The 12,149-nt window shown below is 40.9% G+C and overlaps 1 long non-coding RNA gene across 1 annotated transcript in view; it reads left to right on the top strand.

Annotated features, from left to right (window-relative positions):
* The first annotated feature begins 1,868 nt into the window (after positions 1–1,868).
* The window catches only part of LOC143179233 (uncharacterized), a 33,272-nt gene continuing 22,991 nt past the window's right edge, over positions 1,869–12,149 (top strand). The window contains exons 1-2 of the long non-coding RNA XR_013001920.1: positions 1,869–2,022; positions 2,095–2,202. This is a non-coding gene — a long non-coding RNA (uncharacterized LOC143179233). The remainder of the gene's footprint in view (positions 2,023–2,094; positions 2,203–12,149) is intronic.

The following is a 12,149-nucleotide window of genomic DNA, read 5'->3' as shown; positions in this document are numbered from 1 at the left end:
ATTCACAAAATCGTGTTAGTTTTTCACGAAGAAAATGTTTCTCAGGAAGCGCCTTGCTCGATTTTATCGTTTGAGGCGTCCAACTAGACTTCACGGCGTTTCTGGCGGAAATGTTTCCTATACTGACTGTACCTAAGCGGGTAGGTTCACTTCAAGACGAATTTCTCGGTAAAACTGTATATAAATTTATTTTGACAAGCTACTTAAAAAATATTAAAAAATTTTTCGAGGCGATTTACGTACTTATTTTCTTTTATTTCAAGCTAGGAGACATATTTACTGATGACACGTCGGAACGTTATACCGCCACGGGTGTTTGAACGCTTTAAGATGGCGGTCTCATTTTTAGCGGATTCATGTTGAGCAATGAGGTATTCATCGACCATTATTTCAATTATTCGATTACAATGAATAATTTATTGCCAATGCACAATATTGTGATAAAGGTGTACAATTATTGTATAAAAGATTATCGAACTTTTGCACGTCGATTAACAATATTGTTAACTTTTCCTAAAAATATCTTGTTTTCCCTCTTAATTTGACGTCACTTCCGATGTACATATTGACATTGTTACATATACGATAGAACATAAACTTTCATAAGGTAATTAGAATTCATTAAATATTTCATTATATATTATAGAAATATCTTTGAACAACTTACCGTACAAAATATTACACATGTAAATTTAACATGTGTATAAGGTAGATTACAGTTGTCTACTTGTCAGGAAAATATTGATATTTTCAAGCCGAAGTTGGGTTTGTCTCGCCATCTAGCGATAGAGCATGTAATTTCATTGGACGACAAAAAGGACAATGTAATACAGAATGGCGGGAAGTTTGAATTCAATTAACGTCATTTCAACCTTAATAGAAACAAACTATTTGTTAACGAGTACTCATTTCATTTCGCATGTTATATAATAGCATTATCACATTATATTAACGCATGTATGTCAACTGTCTTAAAACTGAGAGCAATATTCATCGAATATTTTCGTCTATCATTCTATTAGTCATATACAGTATAGAGCAACTAAAAATAAAGGCCAGTATATGTATAGCGATATAGAAAGTAGAAAGTAGCAAGAGATTATAAACCATGTACAAATATTGTCAGTAAAATAGAAACGAAGATAAATAACTGTCGGTAAAGTAGAGTTCGCAACTTATCTATTCAGAATAACAGACAAGTATTACAGATCACATACGAGTACAGGCATTGGCGAAATATACAGGATAGACTGGACAAGTAATGCCTTTTTCTGTCCTACGCTTTTGGAGCTCTAAAGATCCATTATCATTTTTGTGTCACGCTCAGCGTTAGCAGCTCTGCAAGAAATAAGAGTGCAGCGCCATGAGTGATAAAAATTAAAATTGTAATACCGAGGCAAAATTAAATATTTAAAAATTATATAATTAAATACGGGGTATTTAGTGAGACACCTTGTATATTTGGTGACATAGTAGGAATATTTTCTCATTTACTGGCATTCTTAACGTCAGTGACATAATACAATGTGTTTTCTATATCCACCGCGCGAAAATCGCAGAGGACGCTCGAAAACTAATGCTTTTTTAAGAAGTCGATATTTGAGAACTGAATATCGAAACTCCATAGGCTATCCAATCTATTCTGTATACTCATCTGTGATTGGATGTTAGATCTTCTATGCTTACGTTAGTCAATGCCAATACTTCGTCGATGCTATGTGGATAATGCAGAACTCTACAACACAGTGCTAAATCGTTCCGAAAGAAATCGACAGATACCGCTGTAATGCACGCGGATAGGTTTTCTATGAATTTACGTTTTAGACACGGTGGTGGAACGGACTTATAGTTGCGTTATTATTGCTATTTGGTTGCACCATGACCTCCTTTTACGTGGCGTATATGAGGGCGTACTATCCAAATGTGAAAACATTATCTCGTAAGCTGAATGGCAAGCACTTATTCTCGAGAAGCAGTAAGACGCTAAGTGGGGATCTAACAACACAAATTGATGCGTAAATGGTATGTACACAAACAGTTATTATATTTAATAACCAATCGTATCACTGAAGACAACACACGCCGCCCTTACAGGTTACAAGTTCATTTCACTTAACTTCTCTCACGGCTTTTCGAAGTCCTTCTCCAAGATGTGTACGTAGCTTCGTCTCTGGTCCCGCCTCGCGATACTATATCAAGAAGGTACTGTACTTACCCATTTAATAACTAATCATGAGATACGCATTGGAATCTCGTTTTTCAAAAAAATCCCCGCCATCACTGTCGTTCAAGGCAAATCTTTCGCCGCTGTTCCGCAACACTCGATATGTATGTATGCCTGTTCGAATGTGGTTGCGGTGTGCATAATGAGCGCGAATTTTCAGCTGTGTGAGTGCATGAATTTGACGCGCACACGAAGGTTCGTCATGAATCGACGGCCATCGGAATGATTTCTCGCGCCACGTGTGTAAGAGTCGGCGTGTTTGGTGTGCGTGTCCCTCCACGTGGCAGTGCACGCCGCGCACACACACGTACATTACGATGCGAGAGATGCATGTACATGTATACGCGATATAGAGTGCAAAGACGTGTGCGAGGACGAATATGAACGCTTAAATGTCTCCTCGGCGTATGTCTCCCTCTCTCTGCGAGGGCCTCTGTCTCACTTCGCGTTTATATACGAATGTCTAGCGGCTCGTCACGTGTACGTGTCAAAATCAATATTTGGCGTTACTAGGTTATGATAACACTGCACTGTGTTGACGATGCTCGTGTGTCTTGTGTACACAGTGACGCGGGTGGTTCGCGTATGGAATTTTGATTTCGTCAAATTTTTTGTTGCTGCTGTTACGCTTTGGTCGAAGGACCGATTCAATCCCATCGACAAGGCACACATATCGATGTGCATTTTTTTCGTTCGAAAATTGGAGTTGAATTATCTCCTCTATTTATTTTGCTGCGGAGATTTACTGAAGTAATGGTCATGTGAACTTTATCGTAGGTACATTTTCTAATCGTTTGTCTCCGATCATTTATAAAAAATATTGTTGCCTAAGAATTTGAATACTAAAGATGGATTTCATAATGCATAGGGTGTTCGGCGATAGATATCAGAAATTTTAAGAGATGATTCTGTATTCTAGAATAAGATGATGATAAAGATAAACGAAATTGCATTTCATGCTTCGTTTTGGAATTATTAATTTTTGAGAAAACACCTAAATTATGTATGAAATGTGCCTGCCTCGAAACTTATTTTACTGACTTCACTGTGCTCGTCGACAGTAGAATAAGTCATGAGTCAGACATATTTGAACCATATTTTAAGTGTTCATGTAACAGTTAATAACTCTGAAACGATGTCCCAAACGCAATTTCATCATTCTTGATTGTCATTCTACTTTGACGTGTATTTTGACATAACACAAGATACATGATATTTCTTGTTAGAAAATGTAAGATATTAATTTTATTTCTGTTCACTCGCTGGCTATAATCGTTAGTTATGTCTTCAAGTTTGTGCTCCGACACTCGATAATAAATTAATTAAAGTATGTAGATCCTAATTATTTGGAGATTTAAGGTTTTTACGGCTTGCCAACATAAATTGTCGTTGCGGGTTTGGAGAGTAAGCGGTGTTTAACAGACAGCTAGCTTCATTAAGGGTCAAGTGACACATTGATACTGATGTACATCTGGTAGTAATCCACTACATTTATAAGAGAAAATTGCCCATGTTTCGGATCAACGCTCACCAAGTAAAATTCTTCCATTGTTCTGCGAAAGAATTAAAAACTGAGAGGTGAGAGCTCCAGATTCGGTTAAAATGGTAGCCTGTATTTCTGTTGACGTTATTCGCGTGTTTTATTACTTCTATAAAAACCTATAAGGTTCATACCATCAGAAGATTAAACAAAAACAGCTATCTATCTGCTTCTAGTGTAAGATTACAAATATACAAGCTCCTGTATTGATAATTCAATGGAGACTAACATACATGTTACTAATTCTGTACAATTCTTACAACAATTTATCAAACATCCCCATGAATAGATTGAAGAGCGAAATTGGAAGATAACAGAGAAAAGAAATTTACAGTGACATAAGGCCCTCTACGCAGGACGTCTGGAGTGATTTGCAAAGCCTGCAGGGTGCAGGATAAATTTCTAGTTTCCTTAATAGCGTGTGTTTGATTATGCAGGCCAGCAAGAATTTTGCTCGCAGTTTAATTAGGAACAGACATCACGATCGGATCGATTGTATCGTAACAGCGTGGAAAAGCAAACGAATTCAAGAGGGTTCACGTAAATTGCAGAAAGCGTAGTCCGACAGGCAATGAATTTTAATACACGTAATTATCGTCGTAATTCGATGCAACCCCCGTAACTTTCCAGCCGAATCGGTCTCGTTCTACCCGAGCTACTTGGCATTCCGCGTTTCCGCCGCGCTTTCGTTACCCCAAGAAGCACGGTAGGAATGTTGTGCTTACTTAACTCGTCGAGTAGATCCCGCCCTCCGAAGAACACCGACACAACAGGTGCACTGCGCTTTACATAATGCATAGTGCAGATTTTCAGTGGCTTGAGACGCGGACCCAAACAAGTCTCTGAATTCGAACCATCTTACCACTCGGTTGGGAGGTTTGCCTGGATTTAGGCGCTTCTCGGACAAGCTTCTAAATGACTGTTCCTAATCCTAAATAGCAGCGATTGCCTTTGTGGATTAAGCACAGGTTTAAAGCTAGACGCCCGCTAAATTGCAGATTTGACTGAGCCACTTATTAATTGAAAAGTCCCTAGGACACGTTTTACCAGATGAAATCTCCGAAAAAATGAATAAATAAGTGTCCCAAAGAAACTGCTATTAATGTACGTCTAGTTTTACGCTTATCTACAGTTCCATATGTCAGCTTACATGAGACTTTGAAGTTCCAAGAACGAGTTAGGAAATTGAAGTTAAAAACCAGACATTTGCCCGTGGAATACGGAGATCTCTCGATAGATCTCGCAATCTTGCTTCACAGTGGCTGCAGCTACTCTTCCCATAGAAGTCGTGGTTCGCGGTACCTATCTCAGGTGACAGGCGAAAACAGTGTTTTCCAATGTTCAGCCCGCATCATTTGTCCTCGAATTAAGTACCATTTCAGCGAAACAAAGCCGATGTTTTTCTATCAACGTTGTCGCAGAAGTCGCTACGGTTTGCGTTTAATCCCGTCGGACGAGCGCTTTTAATTACCCGATGCAGCGGCAAAACCAGAAGAAAAACAGATTTATCGTCCTTAATATACTAGTTTTATTCGTTTATCTTTTCATGCTTTCAGCGGGTACACGTCAGTCTGTTTGTCATGTTCGCTGCTTCTTTCTCTCCCCACATCGCCCTCTCTTTCACCCTCTGCTGTCTGTCTTCTGTTCTCACTCCCTTTCCCTCTTCTATCTCTGTCCCTTCCTCGCCCTCCCCTCGCTCTCAGAGAGACAATTCCACTCGGACAATTTTCCACGCATGGTCTGCCACGTTTTTTTTTCGTGGCATCCACACCTATTTTCCGACGAACGATTCGGCGGACGACTGGATTCGGTCGCGTGCGCGGAATATTTCCGGAGACGCGTCACGTTGGTATGCGGCAAAAATTCGACTCGCTCGAACGCCCAGTTAACGATTACAACAAACAAATCGAATTACGTCGATATACAGTGTCTGGAAATGGAGTTTGCGGACTTGTGCTAGAACGATAATTCCAATGTGCGTACTTAGAATACGTGTCTGAATGTTAGTAATAACATGCATGCTCGAGGATCATCCCGAACAGTTAATTCCTTTCAACTGTTTGTACATATAGTGCAGTTAATAGCAGCGTCTGTAAGCTTGCGCTCAATTCTGTCGTCACAGTTTTAAAGGAAAGCAAAGAAACAACATCGTGTTGTAATTGAAATTTGGGGGTATTACGCCATAGAAATTAATAAAGGGAAAGTTGCTGAATTTGGACCGCTTAGGTAATGTATAAACATTCCATCAGTTTTATTCAGTATTAAGATGGAAAAAACATAATGTTTTTAAAGAACAACCTCTGCATAAGGAAGAATCATACTGGTTATTTTCACTTCTGTAGTAGTTCCATTCTCAAATGTTCAAATTTTCAAACCTTTAAGGTCTCTTTATTTCTTTCAATTCCCGAATAGTAGTTCTCGGAGCTGAATCACCCACTTCCTCGCGAAAAACATATCAAACTATAACCAGGTACCTCTGTAGTCTTAAAACAGTGGATTAATGACTTTTGCCATTAACCACGTCGGCCCGATGCGAGTATCGATTGAAAGCTACGACACGCGGAACGAGGCAGCGCAAAAGAAGAGACACGAGAACAGGGGCGCGGGAAGCGAAGGGTGCGGGGCGGAGCGCATAACGCGCAAAATTTATTTTTACGCATCTCGGACCTCGTTACGATTTAATTAAACGAAAAGTGGTCCGCGGCAATGCGTCGCGCGCTTTGACACCGGTCGATTTTATGCGTCGCGAAAAACGACGGGAAAATAGCGTGGCTCTATCCGTAAATCGTGGTCTATTTAATTAGCTCTCGCTGCGCCGCTCGGTAAATATTTTGCTTTATCGTTTCACCCACATGCGCCCATATACTTCGATTACAACGCGGAACGAGCGTAGCAGACAGTGTTTTGACAGTAACGCAGATATGATAGGGAACGAGTATTATACCGCGAAGTGCGCCAAGGGTGATGTGTATGATGTCTTACAAGTGGAACAATTATAGACAAGCGGGGGGAGTGAGAGGAGATAAAATTTAGAGATTTTTTATTTCTTTGCTGTTTCTTAAAGAGTCATGAAATTAGGAACCTATTTAGTATAGTATTCCTTCACTGTGAGCTCCATTTGCTATACAGGGTATTAACAACCCCTGAATCTGACAACTGGTGTCATAAATTTTAAGAGGTAACTTTACATCTTAAAATAAAATAAAAATTGAGAATAACGAAATTGCGATTGGGACATTGTTTCTGAGTTAGTAGATGTCTAATTATTCTACTGACCGATGTGTTGGTCTTGGGACTTATTCTATTGATTTCTCTGGGCCTGACTTGAGCCTTATTGTACAGATTTCTCTATGTCTGACTCGCGGTTTATTCTACTTCTTTTTTGTGTCTGACGTGGAAGATATTCTACTAACTTTCCTGTATCTGGCTCAGAGTTTATTCTGCTGGCTTTTCTGTATCTGACTCCAGACGTATTCTATTGACATGTTTGTGTCTGTCTTGGGACTCATTCTACTGATTTCTCTGTCTCTGACTTGAGACTTTTTCTACTGACTTTACTGTGCCTGATCTCACTAACGCACGTCGACAGTAGAATAAATTTAGTCAGACGCCTCAAACGCAATGTCATTCTTGATTTTTGTGATATTTTAACTTGAAGAATCACTTCTTAAAATTTCTAACACCTGTCGTCGATCACCCTGTTCAACCTACTGAGAGGGAATATTATTCCAAATAGATTTCTTCCTTTTTGACTGTTCGAGAAAGAATTACGAAGCTGTCAACTTTATCTCGACTTGTATTCCCAACTGTTCAGATAGTGAATGAACATGTCAGTGAGCGTAGAGCGTACGATACGGTTGCAAGAATTGTTTGAGTGCAACTTTGATCACATTTAAGATTAACAATGTAGACAGACGTATGTAGCTTGTTTCTCTTAAATCATTTCAATGCACAATGAATATAGCGATAAGTACGTATTAATGGAACATTGTACTTAACTATAGACTTAAATCTTGTCGACAAGTATATACATATAGTAATAAGTATATAATATATAAAAATAATATATAGTAAGAGACATATTACATGTTATTTGATCAAATAGACACATAATGAACATTTTTTCGCTTCAAACAATTTGAAGAATTGTTCATTTGAAGAACATATTCATTTGAAGAAGAATAATTATCTATGAAAAAACGATTCTGAGGTAATCGAAGATATGTTATTTCCTGAAAAATTATGATTTTGATGTGCGTTATTTTTGCAGCAAAACAACGGCATAGTGAATTATAACAGCTAACTTTCGCGCCCTTTCTTTAGCCTGTTACTAGAGATTATCCAATTGAGAAACAATTTTAGAGTACATCGTTGCTTTAATGAATGACTTTAGAATGTTAATTTCCATTCTTTTATTACCTCATATATTTTTTAATCTCTCATCTGCAATGTCTATTAAGTTTTACGTATCCCTTACCTCGGATCTTCCATAATATATTATGTCTTTTAATCTGCAATTAGAATCTCAATTTTAACCTTCGCATCTACGATGTGTGATAATTTGTATGTATCCGTCAGTTCATGTTTTTTATATTTTATCTTCTAATCTGCAATTAAAATCTTATCTTTTATTTTCCATCTATAATAAGTGTTCAGTTACCGTGTAGCGTTCAACGACGGGTGAATACACTCATCTTTCATCTCTGGATAGGGAACACGTGTCGCCAAATAAGCGTAATTTCTAACGAGTGACGAAGTGTTCCCTCGTTATAAGCGCACAGCTCATTTGCACCGAATGACACGTTCCTGAGATCAACTCATATGCTAGTCACTTCTGTCGTGTCAAAGAAACGACCGAGAATACATTGGAAGTGAAATTCCTTTGCTTCAAATTCTAATCAATATAGTACAATAATCTATATTTACTTTCATAATTCTAATATTAACGATCATTCCTCTTCCAGAGGGAGACAATTCTACCACTCGAATTACAGACACTCATTTACTCGAAGTAGAAAAAGGTATAAATTTCATATGCAACACAAAAGCTTATCGCTACGAGTATTAGTTAATCACGCACCTATTTATAGCACAGCCAAAGAAGAACTAAATTCATACTTACGTTTCCCTCGTTTCGCTCAAATAACTGGAAAACGAAGCTGCCTCCTTATTGCCGTAGCTTTTTCAATTCCTGTTCGATCCGAATTCACGAATCGGATACTCTCCCGCGGCAAGGCAAAGCCATGGATAGTGGGGCGACGCGTGGGTGCGCGTGGGTGTGCCGGTGGACGAAGCAGAGCGTGTGGGTGCGTCGATGAGGCTGGTGTAGATGTAGCGCCGTATCTATCGCATCTCCTATCGCAACAGATGCCTGTTGCAACGGCGGCCCGGGCGATGCTGCCACGTTTTCGGCCGCCTGCTCCGTAGCTCGCTCTCGCTTTCTCTCCTCCCCCGACGTCGTCGTCCTCGGGTCCTTTCTCTTCGGGAAACGCTTTTCGCGCTTTTTACCACGTGATCGGACATTGACCCCTCGCCGGCGTAGCCGAGGGGTGGAAAACACGGGGGTCTACGACGAGAAGGGACGAGACCGATGTTTCGCGTTCCTTTTTATTGATTGCGCGTACCGTTACTTCGGATTCCGGGACGTTCCTCTCTCGTCATCGCCCCTGTAACAGTCGATCGAGCCACTTACGCTCGAGCCACCCTTGCCTCGTTTCCTCCAAGACACCTGTCGGAAGCGTATCGGAATAGCTCGGGTCTCGTAGAAAACGCCTAGAACAGGATGCACCCTGTGCCGACAAGCTTCTCTACTGTCTCAGGGAAGGTTATCGCTCGAAACAGTCATGTGCGAGTCGATCAACTTTGGAGTAGAAGAACGTATTTTTTGGAATGCAAGAGCACTGAGCGATCAAGAGCGCGGGGGTTCTGTTTTTGAGAGTCACGATCCCACGATGATATTAATTTGGTTCATATGGACTTTGCAATTTTAATTCTTTGACGTTGGATGAGGTCTCTGTAACATCATACAATTCTAACGAGGAAAGTGTTTTTAGAAGAATTTAAAATTACGTGCATTATGTATGGAAAGTCAGAATTGTTGGATGGTTTAAAATGAGCACTAATTTAGTGAAATAAGCGCGATATATGTATAATTTTTTATACTACTATTTGTTATTTCTTTTTTTTTTTTGTTTTTGTTATTTACAACATTTTGTCTGTAAACGTGGCCCAACTTCGGCACCGATTTAACCACGTAGCGAATACAGAGACTGCACAAATACACTGTATCACCCTTTAAATTTTCTCCCACCTGTTGTCGAATACCTCGTACACAGTTTATCAGAAAACTATCCAACCCCTAATAGAATAAAACAAACTTAATTCACTTGTTATTTGGTTATGCTAAACTATACGGTAAAATCTACAGTTGACCTAATGATATTAAAATATTTTTTAAACATTTATTAAAAATTGATTTAAAGCCATCCTCCCCTGTTAAAATATTCATACATAACATTCATTTAAAAATGAACATGGCCAAGTAATTTTCTGACCAACCATGTTTGCATCGATGTCGTCATCGGATTGAGCAAAAGTTTCAATCTTCAAATGCCCAATGACATTTCGTGTTATTTTCAGCGATCCACGATTTCCACAATCGAAGCCGCATCGAATCGTCGCGGAAGCACGTCGGAATCGCCGAGGCGCGTTGTCTCGCGATCGATCCCGTTCGAGCGGAATAATCACCGCTGCCGGAAATCGCTACCCCTCCCACCCTGTCGTCTCGTTGTCATCGAACGACCCAATTTCGAGCGAAACGTCGCGCCGAATCATTCCGGTACGAGCGTCGCGACGCTCCTTGCGCCCTCGAAGCCGGGTTACACTCGTTCGGAGGCCTTTGAGCGCGAGGAGGGTTGCAGAGGGATAGGGGTGGGTAATTTCGGCGCGCCCAGAACCATGGCTCACGGAGTACAGTACTTTCTCTATTGTACCTACATGTTTCCTCGATATAGACTCAGGACTTACTGACGAGTTTATATGTAGGGAGAAAGAAGTTTCTGTAGCCTGTTCACTCCAATTGGTCTTGTTCGCTTTTGTCTTTTCTGACTCACTTTCCACTTTTCTTCGCAAATAGTTGGAGAATTTAAAGATGAGTCTTGGATGAGCGATAGAGAGTCTCAAGTAGGAATGGGATTAGCGATGAATCTATAGTATTGTCTGGTTATAAGTTCGATAGTATATTCACTAGTTTTGAAGTTATTTAGCGCAAACAGGCTTTGTTTGTTACACATTGTCATTCACATTTTAGAAACACTATAGAGGACTATCAGCACCTATATCTGTGATCATAAGCCGAAACGGTAGACATATAGACACCATATGCACACCATGTGTACATATACTCCACCGTCCAAAAGTATTAAGACACTTACTATAGTCAATGAACTTCCATTTTACAATACAAATTATTAATGGTCATACATTTTTAAGAGGTGATTTTATACGCTAAAATATCACACGATTTTGAGGTGTTAATTGTCTAGCCTTATAACCACAGACATAAGCTAACTACAGAAACGTGTCCTTCACTCTAAACTGATCAGTGAGCTGAGAGCTTACAGCGAAGGAACACTGAATATCGTAACTCAGGAAACGATATCATATCCAAAAAACACTGTATCGAACTCGTCCGGTTTCCTGGAAGTCGTAGTTCCGCCTGGCTCGTCGGGGCGGAGCGGGAGAGAAAAAAGAGCGTAACTCGTCCCTCTCGCGTAATTAAGGACCAAGAGGGTTGGAGAGAGCGCGGCTCGCCGCGGGGGATGAGGCATAGACATCGATCGGGTTCGTCGCGTATAAACGCGCAGCCGGCCGGTACGTCGTGTAACGCACGTTCGAGCGTGAACGTGTACGGGTGAACACGCGCGCACGTGGCCAGTCTTCGCGAGATAACGAGAGCAACGACGAGAGGGACGAGGCCACGCGGCTGACCGATGGGGACGGGGGCAGGCGGCGGGGGCGAAGGAGGACAGCATCGCGAGAGGAGGGTGGCAGGGAACTCGACGGAGGAAGAAGGGGAGAAAGGGTTCGTTCCCGAACCTACCCTAAATCGAAGGAGCAAGGGGACACACCCTGGAAGAAAATGGAAAGCTTATTCGGCGGAGGGTGCCAGCGTTCTCGACCCTTCTCAGGTTCCTCCTCCGCTCTTGTCCTTTGGGTCGCCGGTTACTCTCACCCATATCTTATTTCGTCTCTCCGGCGACGATGAACGCGAGAAGCTGCGAGCGTTGTGTCATCCCTTTACGGAAGAGGAGCCCAAGCGGGGGCCTTCTCGTTCCTCGTTCCCTCATGGGCCTAGGACGAGGCCATCGGTACCGAAGCGACGAC

Source organism: Calliopsis andreniformis, chromosome 5, assembly GCF_051401765.1.
Source record: "Calliopsis andreniformis isolate RMS-2024a chromosome 5, iyCalAndr_principal, whole genome shotgun sequence".
NCBI classification, from domain to species: Eukaryota; Metazoa; Arthropoda; class Insecta; order Hymenoptera; family Andrenidae; genus Calliopsis; species Calliopsis andreniformis.
The sequence above is the reverse complement of the archived record's forward strand: the minus strand, read 5'-3'. Positions and strand labels throughout refer to the sequence as shown.